This window comes from Halichoerus grypus, chromosome 4, assembly GCF_964656455.1.
Source record: "Halichoerus grypus chromosome 4, mHalGry1.hap1.1, whole genome shotgun sequence".
Taxonomy (NCBI): Eukaryota; Metazoa; Chordata; class Mammalia; order Carnivora; family Phocidae; genus Halichoerus; species Halichoerus grypus.
This window is the reverse complement of record NC_135715.1, coordinates 133,609,651-133,622,248: the sequence shown is the minus strand read 5'-3', so window position 1 is coordinate 133,622,248 and position 12,598 is coordinate 133,609,651. Positions and strand designations below refer to the sequence as shown.

The 12,598-nt window shown below is 42.5% G+C and overlaps 1 long non-coding RNA gene across 1 annotated transcript in view; it reads left to right on the top strand.

Annotated features, from left to right (window-relative positions):
- LOC144381623 (uncharacterized) overlaps nt 1–9,655 on the top strand; it is a 59,042-nt gene extending 49,387 nt beyond the window's left edge. The window contains exons 3-4 of the long non-coding RNA XR_013447206.1: nt 7,867–8,014; nt 9,317–9,655. This is a non-coding gene — a long non-coding RNA (uncharacterized LOC144381623). The remainder of the gene's footprint in view (nt 1–7,866; nt 8,015–9,316) is intronic.
- The last annotated feature ends 2,943 nt before the right edge of the window (nt 9,656–12,598 follow it).

Below are 12,598 nucleotides of genomic sequence, written 5' to 3'. Positions count from 1 at the left end.
CTGAACAACTCCACACCATATCCTTTTTTTCATTTCCACTTCTATCACTTTAGACCAAGTTACCAGCACCCTTTACTTGGATTACTACAAAGATTATCCTGAGGTTACTATATCCAGTCTTGTCTCTTCCACCAAATACATTCTATGAGAGCCAGAGTGATCTTTTAAAATGTAATTTGAGAACTTTTTGTTCAAAATGACAAACTATGTTCAGGTTTATCACCTACCTCTTTCCCTCAATACCTTTACCAAGATAATATAAAAATAAAAAAGGTCTAGATCCACAACAAAGAGAATGGGCTGGAGAGATGACCATTAGACAGACTGGTTGGTCTGAGACAGTATGTTGTGTCAGGAGATAAAATCTATATAAAAATATATTACTGCAGAATCTAATAGTGCACTGTGATTACATTTCCTTTCTTTTCTTTCTCTCTCTCTCTCTTTTTTTTTTTTCCTGTTGGCCACTGTATCATATCTTTAGATTCTTAAAACTACTTGCTTGGTTAAATCCACAACCCTGGTTAAATCCAGTTTTCTGCCTTCTTCGTGCCTGTATCAGTTCAGCAGACTGCGGCTAATGGAAAACACATGACTAGTTTCATTTTAAATTCATTACCGTTAACCTCCAGGGGGTCCTCAGTGCTGCCCCACCATCAGGCCACATGTCCTTAGTCCATCTGCTCTCCCTCTCCTACACCAGTGGTCTTCAAACTGTGGTTGCTTTCCAAGAAGAAAAGAGTTTAAAGGAATCACCTACCGGATCCTCAACATCTGTATGGACTCTTCCCTAAAATGTTTCTGCTTCCCCTCTCACTTTACAAAAGAAGGGCATATCTCTCACCCATCTCAAAGCTCTGAGATGGCCCCACGGTGCAAATACCTCCTGGGCCAAGCCAAAGGGCAGTTCCTTTTCACGATGGATCGAGACACCATCACCATTTTGGATTTCCTGTCTTTCTCTATTCTACATATATTTCAGTTAAGGTGGAACCAGTATAGGGTATTTTGAAATGTTGAAACGTTTTCAGCTGTGAAGCATTGTGGAGTGGGGTGGTGGGAGTGATGACAGTCTTTGTGGAAAGACCTGGCTTCCTCCACCCCCAGGCTACAGTCAGGAACACAGGGCGCTCTTGGGGGGAGTCCACAGAAGCTTAGTGAAAAACAATGAATGCTCAAAGTGGCTTTTTTTTTTTTTTTAAGATTTTTATTTATTTGTTTAACACAGAGAGAGCACAAGTAGGCAGAGCAGCAGACAGAGGGAGAGGGAGAAGCAGGCTCTCCGCCGAGCAGGGAGCCCGATGCGGGGCTCGATCCCAGGACCCTGGGATCATGACCTGAGCCGCAGGCAGCCGCTTAACGACTGAGCCACCCAGGCGCCCCTCAAAGTGGCTTTTTAAAAGTATTTAAACATTAGCAAATCTTTTTAGCTATTCTTAATATTCATCCTTAGGGCCAAGTCTTTAGCTAGAAGGAAAGAATTTTGAACAGCAAATCACAGTAAATTAATAACACGATTCTTTTCAGTGTGAATGGCAGGATTCCTGGGACTACTGAGTTTTAAAAGACACTTTAGATAAAAGCCACAGATAAAGCTTTCATGTGATTTCTTTCAGATTGGGTGTACATTATTAAATAACATACTTAGAACCCACTATATTAAATCATATTATGAAATATTTATTTCAGTTACAATTAATCCTTACCTTATAAATGTTAAATATTGTCTACCTCCTATTAAAAAAAAATGGTTGCTAGCTTCAAATTAGTTTTTTTTTCCAGCTGGCTATAGATTTAAATTTCATTAAATAAATAGAAAAATGTGATTATGATGTCTAAAACTAATGGAGTTCTTTCTAATTTTTATTTGAAAACTTATGCTCAAAAGCAGAAGGCTAGAGATCAGTATATGGTCATAAACATAAATGCTACAGTAAGTACATAAATAAACAATAACTGGACTAGTTAACAATGGCATTTAGAAGTAATTAATAGTAGGACTAATTAAACAAGTAATATGTATGAGAAAAGCAACAATATTTTAATAATTTCCTTGTTGTCCTTGGATATAGCAATTTATTTTATCTCTTTTTATTTTATTTTTTAAGATTTTATTTATTTATTTGACAGAGACACAGTGAGAGAGGGAACACAAGCAGGGGGAGCGGGAGAGGGAGAAGCAGGCTTCCCGCGGAGCAGGGAGCCCGATGCAGGGCTCGATTCCAGGACTCTGGGATCATGACCTGAGCTGAAGGCAGACACTTAACGATTGAACCACCCAGGTGCCCCTATTTTATCTCTTTTTATTTTATTTTTATTTTTTATTTTTTTTTAAGATTTTACTTATTTATTTGAGAGAGAGAGAATGAGCAGGGGTGGAAGGGTAGAGGGGGAGAGAGAGAGAGAAGCAGACTCCCCGCTGAGGAGGGAACCCGACATGGGACTCGATCCCAGGACCCTGGGATCATGACCTGAGCTGAAGGCAGACGCTTAACCGACTGAGCCACCCAGGTGCCCCTTTTTAAACTTTGTATTGGATATTTAAATTTTATAGGCCATGTTGTTATGTATTCTTAAGATATGTAGACAAAAGATATTTTAAAAGAACATAAATACAGTAGGATTAATTAAACAGGTATTTAATATTTAATATATTTATTAAAAAATAACAATGACATGCTTTTTTCTGTCTTATAAGTAGGTTATTTTAAATCTTTGTTTCCTTTCCCAATAATATTTCTCTGAACTGCCTGCAGCCTTTAAGACATCGTTTTTTTCTTTTATGTAGTGGTTAAACTGAATATGGTCAAATGTAAATTCATATTGACTGCTATTATCAAGCCTACATTATAGAAGTTTATAGACTGAATAGAATTTGCCAAGATTTACATTTGCACTCTCTGCTGAATATGTAGATAGATGAGCAAAGTCTAGTTTTTTTTTTTTTTTAAGATTTTATTTATTTATTTGACAGAGAGAGACACAACGAGAGAGGGAACACAAGCAGGGGGAGTGGGAGAGGGAGAAGCAGGCTTCCCGTGGAGCAGGGAGCCCGATGCGGGGCTCGATCCCAGGACCCTGGGATCACGACCCGAGCCGAAGGCAGACGCCTAACGACTGAGCCACCCAGGCGCCCCCAAAGTCTAGTTTTTATTTGAGCAAGATATCAACAATCTTTTGTTTTCTGTTTTCTACAGTTTTATTAAAATCTTCAGAGAAACCAAGAAAATGATTTGAGACTCCACTTTTCAAATTAAAACACCTAAGAAGGGGTGAACATTTTTTTGTTGCTGTAATCCGATGCATTATTTAATATATTATAGAAAGTGCAATCACTTTGTAAGATGCAACAGAATGAGCTCTATACTATAAGGACACTGTAATAGTGTCCCCCCCCCCAAAAAAAGTCATGTCCAGCTGAAACCTGTGAATGTGACCTTATTTGAAAATAGGGTCTTTGCAGATGTAATCAAGTTAAGATGAAGTCATACTGGATTAGCGTGCCCTAAATCTAATATGATAGGTGTCCTTTAAGGAGAGGGAAATTTGGACACAGGAGGAAAATGGCCATGGGAAGATGAAGGCAGAACTGGACTGATGAAGCTATAAGTCAAGGAATGCCGAGGACTGCTGGAGCCACCAGAAACTGGTACACAGGCCTGGAACAGATTCTTCCCTAGAACCGCAGAGGGAGCACGGCCCTGCTGACCCCTTGATTTCAGACCTCTGGTCTCCAGAACCGTGAGGGACTAACATTTTTTTTGTTTTTGAAGCCACCTGGTGTGTGGTACTTCGTTACGGTGGCCCTAGCAACCTAATAGACCAACATATCTGTTCTCAGATTTCCCCACAGGACATTTTAGTTTCAGCCCGTGAATCAATAAATGTGACTTTACTCAGCTCCTTGAGCCATAAAAGGAATGATAAAATAATGTGTGTTCATTCATGTGGTATTCCCACACCAACTCTGTGGTCACTATTTTCAACTGAGCATTGCTACCTTGGGGAGACAAATGTTTGATTAACTTAGTGCTTCCTTGTCTAATACCAGACTCGTGAGATTCACTCTCCATATGTGTTTCCACCGTCTCGTCTGCCATGCCCATCCTACAATTATTTTCTGCACACTGTACCACATGCTCTGGTGGGGCTACTTATTCCCCTGACCCAGCTGTATGTGTCTTTCCTTCTGTCATAAAGCAACACATTTAGCCTCCTTTTTTCAGTGTTATCTGGATCATGCTTGTGATATTGCAGGTGTTCCCATTTTCATGATCTGAACTTTTAAAAAACATTGTCACAATATTCACAGTGTTAAAAATTAACCTAGCGCTATCTCTGTAATAGGAGGCTGACTCCATTTTTTATAATGGGCTACCAATGGCTTTAAGCCTCATCCCTTCCCTGTCCCCCCCTCCACCCTCCATCTGGGCAAGCTGCTACGAAAGCCTGTTCTCTCTTTTGGTGCTGGTGGGAGGTTGAAACCACACAACCCATACCCACACTGGGAACCCTCATCCCACGCCCACCCCCTCACCACAGAAACCCCAAGCCAGTCTGTCTCCTTTCCCCGCTCCCCCCACCCCCCGGGCCTAAAGGAGATGGCTGCCCTGCTCTCCCCCAGAGACTTCAATGATGTAAATAAATGAACTTTTCCATAGCCTCTTGGTGTGTGCATCAATCTCAACGTCTGAACCAAATTTCTGGGTGGGGAATCTATCCTGATTATCCAAGGTGGCCACAATAATCTTAATACGAGGCACAACAGTTAATCCACAGGCCAAGTCAAACACAGACTGTTAATGACAGGATCATAATGCACTTGAGTTGTAAACTTAACTCGTATCACTTGAAAGGAGGTAACTACAGGTGATCCATTATTGTGAACTGAAAATCATGGTTGCCAACATCAGTGGTCAGGGGAAAAATCAGTGGTGGCGACTACTTGGGGCAGAGAGTTTATACAATATTCATTTGGCACTAAAAACAGTGCTGCCTTCAATCCCTATTTCTTTGGCCACTGTATGTATGGGTTTTGTACTCCCCCCGCCCAAATTTGGCACCCATCACGGAAACTCACGATTTTGTGGGGTGCCCCAGGAACCAGGACTTTCAGTGCTAAAATGAGGATAGTTTCAATGAGAAAACTTAAATAAGAACTGTTCAGCTGAACCCTATCTGAATCCTGACCCACAGAAACCATGAGCCATGGCGATTAATTATTGTTGTTTTCAGCCACTAAGTTTGGGGGTGATTTGTTATGAGTAATAGATAAAAAAACAACAGCCCAATCCACCGGCAGCTGGGTCCCTCATCTTTTCCCTCGAGGCCTGCTCTCACCATCTTCCTCATCTCATTAGGGGACACCTCCCCTCTTCCGGTTGCTCGGCTCAAAAACCATACAGTCATTCTTAACTCCATTTTTTTCTCCCGTATCCAACCATTCACCGATTATGTTGGTTCTACCTTCAATGTATATTCAGATTCTGACCACTTCTCATCTTTTCCACTGCTACCACTGTATTTCAAGCCACCATCATCTCTTGCTTAAATTATTTTAATGTTTCTTAACCAGTTTTCCTGCTTCCTCATTGTTTCCCTTCAGTCTCTTCTCAACACAATATCCAGAGTGATCCTGGCAAAATGTATATTAGATCCTGTCACTCTGCTGCTCAAAACCCTCTCAAGGTGTCCCATCTCTCCTACAGAAAAATCCAGCGTCCTCACTGGCCCTATACAATCTGTTCCCTATTTCTTTTCTTTATTCCCCTCTACATCTCCCCCATGATCAATCTGCTCTAGCCACATGAGCTTCCTTGCTGTCATTCCAACATGATAAGCACACTCCTGCCTTAGGGTCTTGTATTTGCTGTTCCTTTTGCTTTGAATGCTGTTCCCTATGCCCAGATGGCCATTTGTCTTTCTCCCTCACTTCTGTAAGGTTGCTTTCTGAGTGCAGCTTTCCCTGCCCAGACTACCTAAAATTTCAGCCTTTTAGCCTGACTCTTCCTGTTCTCCTTCCTTGCCTTATTTTCTTCTTAGTTCTTACCCATTAACTATATACTTTACAGATTTATCTTGTTTATTCTTTGTCTCTCCACCGAAGTGAGCGCTCCACAAGGGCAAGGATCTTTCTGTTTTGTTCATGGTTTTATCCCTACAGCCTAGAGAACAGTGCCTGGAATACAGCAAACCCTCATCGAACATTTATTGGTCAACGGATAGTCATCATAGTATATGCACTGCACGTTGAGCTTCAGATTTAGACGCAGCACTTAGGAAAATAACGGAAGACAATTGTAGAGAGCAAAATGGAGTCTCTCATGGCAAGCAGGAGCCTGTGTCAAGCAATGACATAACCAGTTAAGGTATTGCAGCTAGGAGATACCGCCAGGACCAACGTCAGTTGACACCCCAGAGCTGATAACGAGCAGAACCAGAGGAGGTCCACAGAGACCCCAAACTGATTAAATCCCTTTAAAAAGGGAAGGATTTTTAAAATTTAATGAATTAATTTATTTTTTTAAAGATTTTATTTATTTATTTATTTATTTATTTATTTGAGAGAGAGTGAAAGCAAGAGAGATCACAGAGGGAGAGGGACAAGCGGACTCCCCTGTGAGCAGGGAGCCCAATGCGGGGCTTGATCCCAGGACCCTGGGATCATGACCTGAGCCGAAGGCAGATGCTTAACTGACCGAGGAGCCCCTAAAAAGGGAAGGATTTTGGCAACAGACTGTCAGACTTTTCAGACACAACCCCTCTATGTCTGACCACTTGAAAAAGGCAACTGCCCCGAAGGCTCTGCCCGATGGATCTCCGAACAGAGCCAAGATCCTCCACTGCTTGGACATCAGAAGCAGTGAGTGCGGAGAGCGACCTGGACCAGACCAAGGCCTCATCTCAACCGCTCTCCCACAGACTGACTTTGCGTTTGGTTCGTTCACTTTCTGCACCCTTCTGTTATCTTGTTTGTTGTGTGGCTTGTCTCCTGTCCTGCTTTGTGTGCTGTGTAAGAAGTCAAATTTAATCACATAGCAAATTGTCATTGAGTTTGGAATCCTGAACCTACTTTATAATTGTGATTTAACTTTGCTTTATGATTGAATAAAGCTGACATTGTGGAAAGACATAACGAGAGTGTGTGCCTTTATAGCGTGCTCATGACAACAATCATGATAGAGAACAGGATGTAAATGCTGTCGAGTTTAAGCACGTGAGTGTATGATGCAGAAGTGTGGGATGAAAGGGGTGGGAAGTGAAGGAAGGAAAGGGATACCAGTGTCTTCATCCTACAAAACACCAGAGACAAGAGATCCTATCTCTGGTGGTTGCAAAAAGAAGTAAAGTTATAAGCACAAAGCTGAAAGTTACAAGCATAGCTCATAGAACTAAGAACAATGAGTTAACTACAGGAACATGGGAGAAAGACATGAGTGATAGTGTTAAGTCATAGCTGTAAATCAATAGATAAGATTGGCAATATCTGTCTTAGCCTAATTTTCCTAGAAAATAGCCTGAGGCAAAGTTTAAGGGCTAATGCTTTATTAGGATGTGCCCTCCCAGCTCTGCAAGACTTAAGGAAACAGGAAGAGAATCAGGAAAGTACTGGCAGCAAATTAGAGGTGTTGAATTACTGCGCTGGCCATTGCTTCATAAAGGGCCTCGAACAAATGTAGCTGGTTCCTCAGCAGATGACCACTCAGTCACAAAGGACCTCTCTGGACAGAATGTATGGAAATATTGTGCCTGGAACAATCCATCAGAGGGAGAAGAGAAAGCATAACTGTAATCTCCCTTTGTTTTCTGTCTTCCATTGGTCAAAATGTGCTGCCTGGAGAGTTAACCACCCCCACCCCCTTGCAGGTTGTATCACAAGACCCCTTTGGTCCCACTGGGGAAGCCAGATCTGGGCATGTGGCCTGATGGCCTCCTGCAGTAGAACCAGAAGCTCAGACTTAGTTGTCACCGCTGGGCTGGCCTGGGCAAGGCAAGTTGCGAGACTGGGAGAAAGGTGAGCCTGAAGAAATCTAAACAAGCATACATGATATGTCTTGTACACTGTCCGAACTCCATAAATCAAGAAACAGAGATGTAAGCATATACATTCAAATATAGAGATAAGAAAACTGTCTGAAGAATAAAAGTGGAAGTTAGAGTGGTTGCTTCTGGGGGTGGGAAAGAGGTTGGAGAGCAAAAATATTATTATTACTATTAGCTCTTCTTTTTAAAAAAATATTTTTAAATTTATTTATTTGAGAGAGAGCGAGAGGGTGAGAGCACAGAGGGAGAGGGAGAAGCAGACTCCCCGCTGAGCAGGGAGCCCGATGTGGGGCTCGATTCCAGAACCCTGCAATTATGACCTGAGCCGAAGGCAGACGCTTAACCGACTGAGCCACCCAGCTGCCTGTACTATTAACTCTTCTGTACAATTTTTTTCAAATGCATGAATTATATTGATAAAAATTCTTTTTTTAAGACCTTGCAAACTAGATTTTATCACTCTCCAAAATTCTTCAGTGATGTCCCGTTGCTATTAGAATAATTAAAACATGTTAAACAACACCATTTCCAACTGAATATTAGCTCTCAGATTCTGAAATGTCAATATTGTTGCTATCTATATAGTCTAAATTTGTTGTTATAAGGGTACTATTCAAATACCCATGATTTTGTGCTAACCTGCTGCAGGGACAATATTTAAGGGAAAAAAGTACAATTGCCCATTTTTAGTTTTGGAGGTTTCAATTCTGAACTGAAGTCCCTGAACCCCAGGGCTCCGCTGGCCTCTCCTAACTCACGAGAAGCTATTCCCTCTTGATTTCTGCTCAAGCCATATTGGCTACATTTCTGTTTCTCAGACTGCCCTCCCCCCAACTTCTACCTCAGGGCTTTGGCACCGGGATGCTCCCTGAACTGCCCATGACTCCCCTTCCTACCCCAATCCCCCAACATATCAAGTTCAGTGTATTCTAAGCTTCCGGTAGCTACACGTCACCTATGTGATGTTTGTCTTTCTTGTGTAAGGCCTAGCCTAGTATTTAACTTACCATCTATCTTTAAATTGACAACTTTGTTAGACTTAAAAATATTTATCTTTACAAGAAAACCTTACCTGCTAACAAATATGGAAAACCAAGATCACTTGTCGCAAATCGCACAAAACTGTCAAATAAGTGTATAATAATGACAGTAAGAATACATCTCTGTGCTACCGGTGGTTCATGTGACACACTTGGCAATGTCTTAATTTAGTTACCTGCCTTTTGATTCATCTTTGAGTTATTAGCCTAAATGTCATTTTTTTTTTTTTCAGGGAAATCGCTCATTATTTGGACTGGACCAGCCTCTTGTGTTGCCCACTTGTTACCATTGCTTCATAACACTCATGAGATTATAGAACTTGTAGTTATACATTTGTAGGGTGATTTTTAAATGTCTGCCTCCCCAGTGGGGCTTGCGTGTCATGAGAACAGGAATTGTGTTACTTTTGCTCATCTCACATCTCCTGAGGTGATCACAGTGTGCAACCTACTGTTAATGCTTAAAAAATACTTATGGAATGAATAAATGAATACCTGTATGAGATTTTCACCAGCGATCAACCAACTTTATCTGTTTTGTCTCCATGCCCACCAGCCTGTCTTTCTAAGTATGACCAAGTGTCCTCAAATTCTTTTTGAGAGGAAACGGGATAAAAATAAGTAATGTAGGAATGAGTAGACAGATGTCAGGAAGAGGGTGACCTGGAGTGGCAAATCATAATTACCAAAAATGGCTGCAATAGCATCTCCCATCCCAGGTGTAATTGTGCAGAGGGTCTTTGTCACTTTCCCATGAAGAAGTGAGTCTAATTCCCTCCTTTTGAATCTACGTTAGCTTTAGTGACTTGCTTCACTAAAGCCAACAAAGGTGACTTCCAAGACTAAGTCAGGAAAGGCTATGCAGCTTCTGCCTTTCTCTCTTAGAACACAGTCTGGTAGCACCTCTCAGGACACCCCCTCGCGGAGCCCAGCCACCACACTGACAAGTGTTCAAGCCAGTGGTCGCCAGCCCTAGGGGAGCCCGGGTTTCTAGTTGCCCCAGCCCAAGCGTTGGACATGTGAATGAGGCAGCCTCCAGGTGATTCCTGCCCCCAGCCACTGGAATTTTCCCAGCTGAGGGCCCAGACATTGTGGAGCAGAGATAAGCCATCCTTATTTGCCCTGTATAAATTCCTGACCCACAGAATCTGTGAGCATAAGGCGACGTGTTTTATTCCACTAAGTTTTGGGATGGTTATTTTATGCCACTAAATTTTTTTGTTTGTTTGTTTGTTTGTTTTTGTTTTTAAGTAAGCTCCATGCTGGGCTTGAAATTATGACCCTGAGATCAAGACCTGAGTTGAGATCAGGAGTTGGACACTTAACCAACTGTGTCACCAGGTAGGGGTGGTTTTTATGCAGTAATAGATAACCAGAACAGAGTTTGGTACCTGGAAGTGGGGTTATTCCATAACAACAACAACAAAAACAAAAGCAGAAGCCATTGGCTTTTTACTGAGCAGCAGAAAGAAGCTTGTGGAAGTAAAGTAAGACCAACTTTACTTGAGAAGAGGTAAAAGCTCTTATTTAGAACTTGCTACAGCAAAGGAGTCACCCACCATCATTTGCATTTTGGCAGAAAGTCAAAGGCAGGCAGAGGAGTGGGATAGTCTTAGTGGAGAAAAGGGAAAACATTGAGTTTGTTCTGATTAGAGGCTGTTGGCATGGGATGCTGTAGGTGGGCGACCTAGAAGCAGGGCATCCTGTGTGATTGGTTAGAGTACACATCTAGCTTTTTCTGGTTGGTCCTAAGTTGGAAGCAGTGACAAAAATTAGGGGAGCTATCAGTTATTAATCAAGTCCTGGTCACTTTAGGCTGATCGTTATAAGGGCTACTGTCTGCTTTTCTGGAATTTTCCTAGTGATTTGCATTCTGACTTCCGGCCAGTCTGACTTCTAGTAGGCTGGCTGCCTGGGCTGGTTACTGTAGATTATGGGTAGGTTTCTTAGCCAGGTCGCTACAGATCGTGTGTCAGAGTTCCATTTCTATGTATTATCTGGCCATTATCTGTATATTCAATCTCTCAAGGTCGAATGGCCTTGGGAAGTTTGTTAGTGAAATGTGGATGGACCTTGAGAAGACTGCCAGTGAAGGCAAGAGGGACAAGGAGGAAACTATTGTTGAAAGGTGGAAAAAGGTGACCTTGCTACCTTGCAGCAAAAGGTTTAGCAACACTGACACCGGAAGTAACATGAAAAATAGAAAATATACTGAACGAACTGGTGGATCTAGCTAAGGAGATTTCCTGGCGGAAAGCTGAAAGTGTCAACTGGTTTCTTTTAGTTACTGAAGATAAAATATGGTGGAAGAAAGAGGAACCGTTCAATTTTCCAGCAAAATTTAGAGGAAGTACAGGGGGCTCAATCCAGTCTTCCAGTCAGTAAAGCATCCTCAGAGTAAGATCTTCAGTGCAAAGGTCTGAGGTGCTATCAGGAAGACACAGTGCCAGGGTTGAAATGAAGCCACTGATGTGACTTAATTACCTTCTTAAGATCTTAGAAAGATTTAAGACAGTGCCTCGTGAACCATTTCAGACAGATAACTGGCCTTTTAAGGATCGTAAGACCACTTGTCTCTTTGGTTCAGGTCTTCAGATGGCAAGGAACTGTATGGAAGGGGCTGTACCTGAGAGCCCTCACCAGCATGAAGTCTTGACTAGATCCAAGATCTCCGACTTTGGATTGATGCAGACTATAAAGATCTTGAGGACGAGCTTCTGGAGATGTTTTTTTTAAGATTTTATTTATTTATTTGACAGAGAGAGACACAGTGAGAGAGGGAACACAAACAAGGGGAGCGGGAGAGGGAGAAGCAGGCTTCCCTCCAAGCAGGGAGCCCGATGTGAGACTCGATCCCAGGACCCCGGGATCATGACCTGAGCCGAAGGCAGACGCTTAATGACTGAGCCACCCAGGTGCCCCACCTCTGGGGATTTTGAGGGAGAGATGGGGTATTTTGTATGCAGGAGGGAGATGAACTGTTAATGCCAGAGTGCAAACTGTGCGAGACTGTAGTTTTCCAAAGATGGTAGCAATGATGGCTCTTTTGCAGTGTGAACTTGTTAACTCCAACAAGAGATCTGGAGTCTACTTTCCCTTTCCTTGAATCTAGGCTAGCCTTAGTGATTTGCTTGCAACCAATAAAATATGGTAGAAGTTTCACGAAGTGACTTCTATGGCTAGGTCTGAAAAGACCGTGTAGCTTCTGCCTGTTTTGCAGTGTTCACTATTGGGATGCTCAAGCTCAAGACATTCCCTCTGGGAACCCACTTGCCATGCTGTTTTTTGTTTTGTTTTCTTTTGTTTTAGAGAGAGTGTGTCTTTGTGTGGGGGGTGGGGGGGAACGGGGGGCAGAGGGAGAGGGAGATTGAGGATCTTAAGCAGACTCCACACCCAGCATGGAGTCCAATGTGGGGCTCCATCTCACAACCCTGAGATCCTGACCTGAGCCGAAATCAAGAGTTGGACGCTTAACCGACTGAGCCACCCAGACGCACCCCGCCCCAACACTTGCC